The 12,969-nt window shown below is 41.4% G+C and overlaps 1 long non-coding RNA gene across 1 annotated transcript; it reads left to right on the top strand.

Annotated features, from left to right (window-relative positions):
- The first annotated feature begins 7,925 nt into the window (after positions 1-7,925).
- LOC307139371 lies at positions 7,926-8,877 on the top strand. The gene is made up of 4 exons (XR_013818120.1): positions 7,926-8,152; positions 8,256-8,350; positions 8,440-8,562; positions 8,646-8,877. It is a non-coding gene; the product is annotated as an uncharacterized lncRNA (long non-coding RNA).
- Positions 8,878-12,969: the final 4,092 nt, after the last annotated feature.

Below are 12,969 nucleotides of genomic sequence, written 5' to 3'. Positions count from 1 at the left end.
ACATGAAACATGAACATGAACCAACACCAAAACACCCTGTGACAGATTTCCCCCCTCTATATGCGGCCCCAGACACCCAAACATAATCAAAACACCAACAGTCGGTCTTGTGGGGCGGTCTTGGGGGAGGGATGGTGGGCCAGGCCCGTGCAGGGGCACCGGACACAGACCCAGGCGCAACAAGGACGGGCCTGGGAGCGTGGGCAGACCTGGACCCTGTGGCGTAGGCGGACATGGACCCGGACCCTGTGGCGTGGGCGGACCTGGACCCTGTGGCGTGGGCGGACCTGGACCATGAGGCGTGGGCGGACCTGGACCATGAGGCGTGGGATGCCATGGCGGATCAGGCAGTTCAAGGGGCCATGGCGGTAACGGCAGTTCAGAGGGCCACAGAGGCGAGGCCTTCGTGGCCTCAATGTAGTCAAGTCAAGTCAAGTCAACTTTATTTATATAGCGCTTTTAACAATGTAGATTATTTCAAAGCAGCTTTACAGTGTTAAACAGGAAAATAATGCAGCATAATTTTATTCAGCTGTATAGCCATTCTGGAGAAAACGCTGATGTCATCAGTTCATTTCAATTATCATACAGTGACAGTGTGGGCTTTAGATCAATAATTAGATCCGTAATTTAGTTTATATGGTTAATTTAGTTTATTAATTAGATTTATTTCGATGTTTAGTTGAAAAATGTAGTGTCCCCAACTGAGCACGCCAAGCCAGAGGCAACAGTGGCAAGGAAATCAAAACCCCATTAGGTGACCTAATGGAGAAAAATAAACCTTGGGAGAAACCAGGCTCAGTTGGGGTGCCAGTTCTCCTCTGACCAATTAACAAACGGCGTATGATTATTATTATTATTATTCTGGCAGCTTTACAGGTCAGAGGTCATAATAGATCGGAATATTCGAGGGACCGGAGGCAACATGCTGGAGACGGGTTTATTGAGGATGATGTTGATTAAATAATTATTAAAGTGCAATATTCGAATGATAGGAGGCAACATGCTGGAGACGGGTTTATTGAGGATGACATATTGATTTAAGTATTATTTAATTGTAATATTCGAACAATCGGAGTCAACACGCCGGAGACGGGTTTATTGAGGATGCCGTGTCGATGAGGCAGTTGCAGGGGGAGTCTAATCACGGTCTCTGCAGACACTTCAGGGTCCTGTGTTGGTCTTCTCTGGGCGCAGGTCCACCATCTGAACTGGATCCGGCCCGGATCCGGCTGACTGCAGTAAACCTCGGGATAAAACAGAGAGACTATCATTAGCTTAGATGCCATTCTTCTGATGATGTAACGAGTACATCAGGTGTTATGGGAAGTGTTCCCGGTTCCGGCTGACCTAGTTAATGCAGCCTAACAATCATTTCATTGAAAAAGTGTTTTAAGTGTATGCCACAGTAAAGAGATGTGTTTTTAGTCTAGATTTAAACTGACAGAGTGTGTCTGCATCCCGAAAAATGTTAGGAAGACTGTTCCAGAGTTTCGGAGCTAAATAGGAAAAGGATCGACCGCCTGCAGTTGATTTGGATATTCTCGGTATTATCAACTGGCCAGAGTTTAGAGACCGCAGTAGACGTGATGGAGTATAATATGTTAAGAGCTCGCTCAAGTATTGGGGAGATAAACCATTTAGTGCTTTGTAAGTAATAAGCAAGATTTTAAAATGTATGCGATGTTTAATAGGCAGCCAGTGCAGTGTTGACATAACTGGGCTAATATGGTCATACTTCCTGGTTGTAGAAGAACTCGAGCTGCTGCGTTTTGGACCAGCTGGAGTTTATTTATTAGGCGAGCAGGGCCACCACCCAGTAGAGCATTACAATAATCTAGCCTTGAGGTCATGAACGCATGAACTAACTGTTCAGCATTTTGCATTGAGAGCATGTGCCGTAATTTAGATATATTTTTAAGATGGTAGAATGCAGTTTTACAGATGCTAGAAACGTGGCTTTCAAATGAAAGATTGGTATCAAAGAGCACAACCAGGTTCCTCACTGACGACGAGGACTTGACAGAGCAGCCATCAAGTGTTAGAGAGTATTCTAGGTTACTACTTGTGGAGCTTTTTTGTCCAATAATTAAAAATTCAGATTTTTCTGAATTGAGTTGCAGGAAATTACCGGTCATCCAATGTTTTATATCAGCTATGCATTCCGTTAATCTTGTGAATTGGTAAGTTTCTTCAGGGCGTGAAGAAATATAGAGCTGAGTATCGTCAGCATAACAATGAAAACTAACGCCATGCTTCCTAATGATATCTCCCAGTGGTAGCATGTACAGGGTGAAGAGTAGCGGTCCTAGCACTGAGCCTTGTGGTACTCCATACGGAACTTGCGATCGGTGTGACATCTCTTCATTTACTGCTACAAACTGATAACGGTCACATAGGTATGATTTAAACCATGACAAAGCAATTCCACTAATACCTACATAATTTTTGAGTCTATTCAAAAGAATGTTGTGGTCGATAGTATCAAATGCAGCGCTAAGATCAAGTAACACTAATAGAGAGATACAGCCACGATCGGATGATAAGAGTAAATCATTTGTAACTCTGATGAGAGCAGTCTCAGTGCTATGATACGGTCTAAATCCTGACTGGAAATCCTCACAGATACCATTTCTTTCTAAAAAGGAACATAATTGTGAAGACACTGCCTTTTCAAGTATTTTTGACAGAAAGGGTAGATTTGAGATTGGTCTATAATTGACTAATTCTGTAGGATCAAGTTGCGGTTTTTTAATAAGTGGTTTAATAATAGCCAACTTAAAAGTTTTCAGTACATATCCTAATGACAAAGATTAATTAATGATATTAAGAAGAGGATCTATGACCTCTGGTAGCATCTCTTTTAATAGCCTAGTCAGTATAGGGTTGAGCATACATGTTGTTGATTTTGATGATTTAACGAGTTTAGCCAATTCTTCTTCTCCTATAGCAGTGAATGAGTGTAATTTTTCCTCAGTGACACTACAATACTCTGTCTGATGTGATACTGTACTAGACGGCTGCATGGTTAAAATTTTCTTCCTAATATTATCAATCTTACATGTGAAGAAGTTCATAAAGTCATTACTGCTGTGCTGTTTACAATCATCAGAAGTTGAAGCTTTATTTTTGGTTAATTTAGCCACTGTATCGAATAAATACCTTGGGTTGTGTTTGTTTTCTTCCAAGAGAGTTGAGAAATAAGCAGATCTAGCAGTTTTTACTGCCTTTCTGTATGTGGTCATGTGCTCTTTCCACGAATTACGAAATACCTCTAGTTTTGTTTTCTTCCAGCTGACTCACAAGATATAAAACACGAAAACACCGTTCTGTCTGGAGAGAGAGAAGCCGCATTGTGTGCACGAATAATAAATAATTAGCTACACATCAGAAATCACTGATCACAGATCAGAAGGAACTGAAAAAAGACTTCTGTTTTCATTTGTACATCCAAACACTGAGAAACTGCCAGCGTTCACTCGTTCACAAGCAATGATGCAATGATCTCTCGACGAGCGTTTGCATGGGCGTGCCAGATTCTCTGGGCGGAGGAAAGGGAGGAAACCGTGCCTGCTTGGACGTCAAACCAGGAGACTTCAGGATTGGCTAGTCTGGCCTGTCATTTTCTCAAAGGCAGAGAAAGACAGCCACAACTCGGTTTTACACCGATCAACATTTCTATCCACTTGGGGACAATATTCAGGCTAGGGGAACTCATATTAATGTTGAAAAACCTCATAAAATGAAAATTTCATGCCATGGGACCTTTAAGGTAATGTAGTCTTCAGGTTTTAGCCAGGTTTCTGTCAAACAGAGCACATCTAGATTATTATCTGTAATAATATCATTAACAATAAGCGCTTTTGGGGAAAGGGATCTAATATTCAGCAACCCAAGCTTTATCAATTGTTCATCTGTATTATATCTTTTGTTTATTTGTTGGACATCAATTAAATTTTTACTGTTGAATGGTTTTGATGTTTTTTTTGTATTTACTAGTTCGGGGAACAGACACAGTCTCTAAATGATAATATCTAGGTGAAAGAGTCTCTATGTGCTGGGATTTATCTGACTCCGGTAACGTGAGACAGCTAGCAGACGGTCGGTTTAGCCAGTTTGCCTCCTGACCTGGGTCCTATAGTGAGTCAAGGTTTAGTTCTAAGACTATGTGCCAAATTACTAGAGAGAAGAGCGGGACCACCCCAGGAGGGATGGATGCCATCCTTCTTCAACAGGTCAGGTCTGCCCCAAAAACTTTTCCAATTGTCTATGAACCCTATGTTATTTTGCAGACACCACTTAGACAACCAGCCATTGAGTGATGATAGTCTGCTAACTATTTCATCACTCCTTTTTACAGGGACCGGTCCAGAACAATAAACAGCCTCTGACATCGTACTAGCGAGTTCACACACCTCTTTAATGTTAATTTTGGTGATCTCCGACTGGCGAAGTCGAACATCATTAGTGCCGACGTGAATAATAATCTTAGAGAATTTACAATTAGCTTTAGCCAGCACTTTTAAATTTGCTTTGATGTCAGGCGCTCTGGCTCCTGGTAAACAAGTGACTATGGTGGCTGGTGTCTCTATCTTCACGTTCTGTGTAATAGAATCGCCAATGACTAGGGCACTTTCAACAGGATACTCAGTGGGTGCTTCACTGAGAGGGGAGAACCTGTTTGATGTTCTAACCGGAACGGAAAAGCGGTTCTTTGGTCTGCGACTATGCTGCCTCACTGTTACCCAGTTTCCCTGCTGCGAGGGCCCTGCAGCTGGAACCGAAGAATGTACAGAGTTCACTAAGCTATTCGCATCCAAATCAATGTCTAAAGCTGTTACATCCTCACTACTCTCCGATAAAGTATGGATGCATGTTTCTAATTCTGAAATCTTCTCCGTCAGCCTAACTATCTCCTTACATTTATCACATGTGAAGCCCTGTTCGCCACCGGAGAAGCCTATACTGAACATGCGGCATGCAGTTTAAGTGATAATGACAGGAGAAGACATGACTTACCGTGTTTTTTGATTAATCCAACTTACCACTTACCACAATCGTTTGCTGGACACTATTTACTAATCCAATTTATGAACTCAGAAAAAGGGAGACCCGGGTGCAGAGATAACAAGCTAACAGGCTAGCGAAATGCTAACGTGTGATGGTGATTTAGATTAAAAGCTAGCGATGTCAAATTTAACGTGATGGGCAATTTTTTAACAATGTATGGTGATGAGTAATTTATATTTAGCAGTAGAAGAAAGAGGAAATATCAAAATAAAGATTCAAACGTAAGCAAGGCTGTACAGAGCTACAGACTTGAGCTACAGAGCTACAGACATGGCAGGAGGCAGACAGGAGCAATCGATGTACCCCTTGCCCCCCAAAAAAAATTTATTGGGCAGGACTATGGGGTCATGGTCAGGAGTCCTCGCGGGCTGGAGCGGGCTCATGGGCTGGAGCCTGGATGTGGGCTGGAGCAGGAGAGGTGGTCACTATACTCGCTGTTGTGGAGGGTACTGTGGGATTCTGGGGTTCCTCATCCACAGTCCCCACAGTAAAAGAAGACCCACTTAGCAACAGGGCATGGTCGATGTAGTCCATGGGAAATTGCTATCAGGCATTAGGTAATTTAAAATGTCACTAAGACCATTACCAAAAATACCTTTAAGGGCCACCTCATTAAAGTCCACCTGGTAGCACAGTCCACAAAACTCCTGTTTAGTAGTCCTCAATGGCCTGATTCCCCTGGCGTTAGGGATGGCTGACACTGCATGAAAAGTGGGATTTTCGTCAGTATGTGACACTGTAGATTGCCGTGAAACTTCAGGTTTACGACTGTGCACGGCAATTTGCAGGCAACACCGAAAACTGCCGTAAATTGTCTGAAATTGACGTGGGCCTTGCTTGGCAGTTGTCCCCCCATGACCCCCCCTCCCCTTAATTCTAGGGGAGGCTTTATCATGTAAATGAAGATGCTGTGAGCTACACAAATGCAAATCAGAGTAGCAGCAGGGGGAGTTTTATCTAGGTTCTGAATTTTTTTGACTAAAACAAGTTTAAAGTTTAAGTTAAAATGTTAACTTAAATTTAAGTTAAATGTACTCGTTTTAGTTCACATTACTAAATTTTTAGGGCAACCAGTTTGCTCCAATTTTTTAAGTAGATTCAACTTGTCCGGGCTCACAGTGTAGATTAATTACTCTGTATGTCATTAGCAATAACCAATGTTATGTAAAAAAAATAAAAAAATACAGGACAGCAGTTCATGTCTTCAACCTTTAGAGAGGTTATGTGATGCAACAAGACAATGAACCAAAGCACACAAATAAATCAAGTAAAGCATACAGTTTACATACCAACATTAATTTGTCCACCCTGCACTGTGAATGATTTTTTAAATGGCTATTAATCATAAATGTGAAAAGTACAAGTTTGTTTGTTTATAGTTAAGTCAGATTGTGTTTTTCTGTAATTGTCATTTAAATTGAGCTCACACCACATTTTATGAATTATCAATGCAGATTTTCAAGAGGTGGTTTCCTGGACAGGGTTTAAATTATGCCAAGAGTAGGCCTTAATCTAGTTAATCGTGAGTTAAAAAATTGTTGCCTGGAACAAAGATTAAGCACAGATTACTAACACCTGGACTATGAGTCCTGAACTAAAATAAACTGGATTCATTTACAGTTTTATCTAATTGCTTACACACAATTTCTGAAAATATGGCTCCATTTCTTGTAACTCTACACACAAAACATCAGACATCTCTTGCAAAAGCAACACTTTGTGCAAAACTATTTTAACTATTTCCAAAAATGTAGTTTTTGCATATATCTAACTACACACAATGCACAACTGAGGAATTTACAGTTGAACTGAAATCAACTGAACTGAATCAACACTGAAGTCACTTGAGCTGAATATTGACACTATATTGGCTTGTTAGAGCCGGTTTACAGCAGAATTTGTTTTGAACTTGTTACTGAAGCTGCTATGAAACAATATATTTTGTTGTATGCATATTCTTTCTTTCTCAAACCTTAGTTTTGATTTCTAAGTGATCAATTTATGTATAAGTGTTTTCACACATGATCATTGGCTGTATGGGTCCTCAGTAAATGAATGTGGCATTTAAATGGCAAAAGTTATTCTTGTCTCTATAACTTATGGCTTCCTAAAGACACGTTTATGGGTAAATAAAATATTAATAATATAAATAAAATGAATATCAAAACATTTTAAATATAATGAAGTCATTTTATTATAGCACTCATCAGATGTTCCTGGAAACAAAACAGAGACAGAACAGTATAAACAAACTATACAACAAACTAAACACCAAATTACAAAAACATTATTATGTGAAAGTGAATAAAGTTGTGTGTGTTTTCAGTTATAAATATGTGCTGTGTAAATTAGCCTATACTTTTAGAAATTATATATAGCCTAACTTTAAAAAACAAACAATAACCCATATAGATAAATTATAATAATTGTATAATATTAAGCATTTACTTAATATACATTGTAACATTAGGCTACTTTACTCTAGCACAGTAGTCAGTTAAGCAATTAATTAATATCTTATATTAATCTGTATGTAGCCTAAGCTACATCTAAAGGTAAGTCTGCTTTAAAAAAAAATATTACACTTCGACATGTACAGAATGTGCGCGTTAAGAAACACGTTCAAATGTGTCTTCTTAACATGTTAAAACTGTGCGTCGACTGTGCGTGTATGCCTGTTACACGACCAGAATGTGCGTGTCTACACCATGGGTCTACACATACAGAAGACACACGTAAAAAATTGCTGCGTTGAAGCGGAAAACAGGGCGTGTTGAAGGTTGAAACGATTATAAGTCACGCGTTTCGTAGAAAGAGATTTGGCCCCGGGCGCGTTCCTTATTATAGCCCTAGTCCAATGAGGTGCGAGGTCGAGGTCATGGCCATGACGCGTAGAAGACGAGCTTTAAACTTTTTTTTATGTTTTTTGCTGCTTTCCTTTTTCGTGATCAACAATGACAGGACACCGTCTTCAACTCAATCTCTGCATGGACGCGACGAACTTTTTGGACTCATTTTCAGGAGGCTGTCTTCGTCTTCATAACTCTGAGGCAAACTGCAGTCGCTATGAACCAGAGCATGGGTATGTAACGTTACGATTTAAAGAATATGCTTTTATTCAGCTGTATAAGGAAATGGATGCGTTAATAGATCCGAGCTTAAAACTGCACATTTTGTTTACACAGACTATCCTCGCCTCATAACGAAGCTGTGAGCTCTTATCTGCTTGGAGCGATTTCCGCGAGTCCAGATTTAACCGCTGATCATGACGACATTGTGTGTAAGTAACTTCTAATGTGTTTCTCATTCCTTGTTTAATTTTAACGTGACTGTTTTTATTAATACCAGTCTCATGTAATTGTTTTCCAGCTGCCTGTAAGACGTATTATGAATCGACACGCTGGAGCTTCAGATACAAACAACCTGAACTTAACGTTACATAGCAGGCGGAAACTGCGAAGTTTAGCTCGGAGTCGATCAAGAAGAAAAAGGGTAAGATTTATTATATTAGATCCGTTTTTTGTCAATGTGAGTATTTTTCAGGTTGCTTATTGTCTTTATGGATTGTATTACAGTTGCTGGAAGCGAGAGAGTGCTGGATGAGGATGAGGTGGACGTTTGGAAGTCCGCGACCATTGAACTCATGTTTGACGAGGAAGACGGCTTTGTTGACGGGGTGTCTGGATGGATTGTGCGGCCACCGCGCTCTCGCAGCCTGGAGCACGCCGAACTCTACATTACATTACGAGACATTACTGCTGCACTGTACATAGTTGTGTGTTTAACAATAAAGCTCTTTCTTTAAGTAAACCGCTGTGTTTTATAAATGAAGCCCTTTCTCTTGAATGAACAGCTGTATGCTTATAAATGAAGCCCCTTGTTTGAATAAACGGCACGGTCCGTATAATTTTCCCATATATTCCTTGATGGTATGAATACATCATAGCACAATAACATTAATATGAAACAAATTATTACAACATAAATTATATATTTATTATTATTATTGGGGTTTACATTTATAATGAGCCAGGGGGACCAATAATGATTGGTTTGCAGTGATCTGCCAACCAATCACGAGGGATTTTTCTTTTTTAAATGTAGTGGCTTCAGCCAATAGTGAGTGAGTAAATTCAAGTCTGGCCGTTGACTCTCTGGTTTCGCTGCTATTCATATGCAAATTAGAGGCGTCGCACCTCCGCGCGGTCTCTCAGCGGGGGGCTCTCCACCTACGTCATGGTTCGTTTACGACAATTTGTGGCACAGACAAACGCGACGTTCGCTGCCTCTAAATTGTCGAAAACTGCCGAAAATTAGGGAGATTTCCAGGAGTATACAGGCGTTTACGGGGTCGAAAATCCCACTTTTCATGCAGTGTGACGCGAAACTGATGTTTCGGCGCTTTGTCGAGATCCCGAAGCGCAGATGTTTCGAAACACTGCTCCGAACTGTGATTCGAAACACCCATGTCACGTGACTATGGCTAAATGAAGCTTCAAGTGTTTCATCAGTTGGCACCTGTCGAAACTGCGTTGATTAAAGGGGGCGGAAACAAACCACACAGTCACACATCTGTATGAACCTAATTCCCCACAGTTTAAAAGTCTTCACCTCATGGGTTTTTGTGAGAGGAGAGATTTTGTGATAGCTGTGATTTTGTGATATAAGTGAGATTTATAGTGTGCTTTGGTTAGTTAGGCTATATTTAGGATAGATTTAAATTGGATATATTGACTGATAGGTATAGACATTGACAGATAGGATAGATATAGTGACACATTCATATAGGCTAAGTTAGATAGTGACAGATAGCACAGCATAAGTTAGAGATATAGAATTATATAGATTCATAGGTGATATATAGATAGATATATTAATAGAATAGATAAAAATGGAGGCTCCACATAAGAGATGCTGGACATTTTTTTATTGCTGAACAAATAATCATTTACAAACAGCACGGCAATAACAGAACATTTTTGTATTACAAAATACAGATCAAGTACTTGAAAGTACAGTAGAAAAATATATCAGGCAAATCATAATAAAATAAACAAAAAACATTAAAGGGGCTAGGGTTTTGTTTGAAGATAATATGCTTCTATAATGGAAAAAAAGACTGATTGCATTTTCATAACTTTGAGGGCTTTTGTATGAGTTAAACTCATTATGAAATTAATAAAATTGTGGTTTCACCTTTAAGAACTTGCATTTGTGTATATAACATTTTCCCAGCATGAGGATGTTGTTAATCAAGAAGTTATCTTTGTTATTGTCCATTACAAGAGATGCCGTACATCTGTGGTGTGGGAGCATTTCTATTTGGAAACACCAAATAAAGTGAGATGTGTGTATTTTGATTGGCAGCTAGCCTTGATGCACCATTTGAGGAGCACTCATCCTGGCATTTTGGAGGGTGCAGAGGAGTGTCCCATGTGAGAGGATTTTTTCAAAGGCTGGAGAAATTATATGTAAAAAAAAAAAAAAAAAGAAGAAGTCAGCTAACTACATTGTGGCTTTATTTATTTTATTAATGTTCATTTTTCATGACCACAAAAAAAAAAAACTATAGTTATTCACAATGAGGAGGCAACAGGTTACAAAACCAAGATCATGTAGTTGTCAGACAGATGTTAAAAACTTTTTTTTTTTTTTAACATGGATCATTGTCAAGGTATTTCAGATCAACACATGCAAGTGACCACTAGATGTCGCCGTAGAGACGGGTGTCAGATTGATTCGAAGCTTCGAAACAATATGGCACATTTGCTTCAACTGTTTCAGTGCTTCAGAAGCTTCGGTCTGCCCATCACTACCTGGCGTAGACGAAGCAGGGTAACTGCTGGGTTCATGGTTGTCGGTCTGATATTCTGTAACAATCAATATCAGACAAAAACACACGGCAAACATGAGGGCTAAATACACAGAGACTAATGACAAGACAAGTGACACCTGTGAACAGTGATCAAACGATGAACCAATGAGAGAACAAGACACAAGATCACATGAGGGCATGTGAGTCACATGACAAGACCAGGAAACAAGACAGTGAACATGATAAACTTAAAACATGAACCAACACCAAAACACCCTGTGACAGTGGGCTACTGAATATATATATATATATAGCTTGTATTTTTTCAGGTCTACACCACCCCTTTTAATGAGATCAACTGATCAAACTGTTTACTTAAAAAAAAAAACATTTGAGCCATCAATCTGATCGCTAACAGATTATTTGGGTGTATGTAAATGTAGCTACTGTGATTCAGAAACCTGAACCAACTATTTGAAATGATGAAATGCACTCAATTGAATTTCACAGCTAGATATACAACTGCTTAAAATGCTCTTGTCGATTATTTCAGAATCATTAGATGAATATATACTGCCGCGATCAATATTAACCAACATTTCTTGTAAAGTACATTTGGTAACACTTTATTTTACAGTGTCCCGGTTACACATCTTACATGAAGACTGCAGCTTCTAACGTCAGTCGCTAACGCACCTCTTAAAAACCAGGGCAATGAGGCTTACACACACAGCTCTTACTGGCATACGTTACACTTGCTATAATTGTATTGTTATTGCTATAAGTATTTTGCTATAAGTGTATTGCTATTGCTATACCTCCCTGGCGTGGCCCTTTAAGGCTGCTGCTGGGGCTTTGCCGCAGGAGGGCGCCCTCGGTGGCGAGCAGGATGAGGCGACTGACCCTCGGCGGCTGGGTGGCAGCTGCTGGCCGCCGGGGGAGTACGTGTTTAACGGCCTCAGTCTGCTTCTGGGCAGCCGAGAACTGTTGGGTGCAGTCCTTGACCGTGCCGCCGAAGAGGCCAGCCTGGGATATGGGAGAGTTGAGGAGGTGGGCCCAATCGACCAGGTAAGGCCAGGTGTCTCTCCCGGACCACAGCTGTGGACATCGCCCGACCCAGGGAGTGTGTGGTCACCTTCGTTGCCCGGAGGGTGGGGTCGGTGGTGGCACGCAGCTCATTGAAGAGCCCTGGGTCGGCTCTACCCTTGTCCATGTGCAAAGGAGTGGCGGCCTGGTCTGTAGCTCTGCAGGACTTTTCCACCGAAGTAGATGAGAGCCCACAGGCTTCGGATGGGTGCTTAGGATAGCCATGCCACGTCGAAGCACTCCGTGGACACCGTAGTGTGTATTTATACCACAGCACAACCCTCAGGTCACCCTGGCCACCAGCCAAAGTACCATCTCTCTCAGAGGTGTGGCAGTGGGGTGTGGGGTGTGGCAGAGTGGACTCTCTCTCCTTTACGGAGGTCATTGAGTCTCGACCGCAACATTATATACCCTCGTGGGTATATAAGGAAGTACGCTAGCAACATCGCATTATGTTTCTGATTTGGAGCCAAGAGAATCTCTTCACTTTTTCAAGCCTGCTAACTGAGTCTTTGTCAGCCTTCGAGACGAACAGCTTTCCAGAGGCGTTGGTGTCTACGGCGCGTTCCAGTGATCGCATACTGCCTGCCTGCTGATCTGCGCAGTGGTCCGTCTGACAGCTGGTGTGTGGTCCCTGGGCGCTTCGGCGTTCTCTGCGAAGCTTCCTCTCACGAAAGAGCTTGCACGTGGCACGTCCTATTCAGGATGTCTCTCTCGTGTACTTCTGGGTGTGGCCGGTCGTTGAATTCCTTTGATGGGCACAATCTCTGCTTGGTATGCAGCGTTTGTGGATGAGTCATGTTCCCATTGCGGGAACATGACCATCGCGGTGCTGCGATCGAGACTTAAGGATCTTCATAATGAAGTGAAAGTCCCCTCTACCACACCCCGATCTACCGTTCCCTCCGTGGTCGGTACTTCGGCTGGTGGTCAGGGTGATCTGAGGGTCACGGTGTGGAACAAAGCCCCGACGCTCATGCCTCGGGCCACACCCCCCT

The sequence above is a fragment of the Gobio gobio genome (assembly GCF_949357685.1).
Source record: "Gobio gobio genome assembly, chromosome: 16".
NCBI lineage: Eukaryota > Metazoa > Chordata > Actinopteri > Cypriniformes > Gobionidae > Gobio > Gobio gobio.
This window is presented reverse-complemented; position numbering and strand designations above follow the sequence as displayed.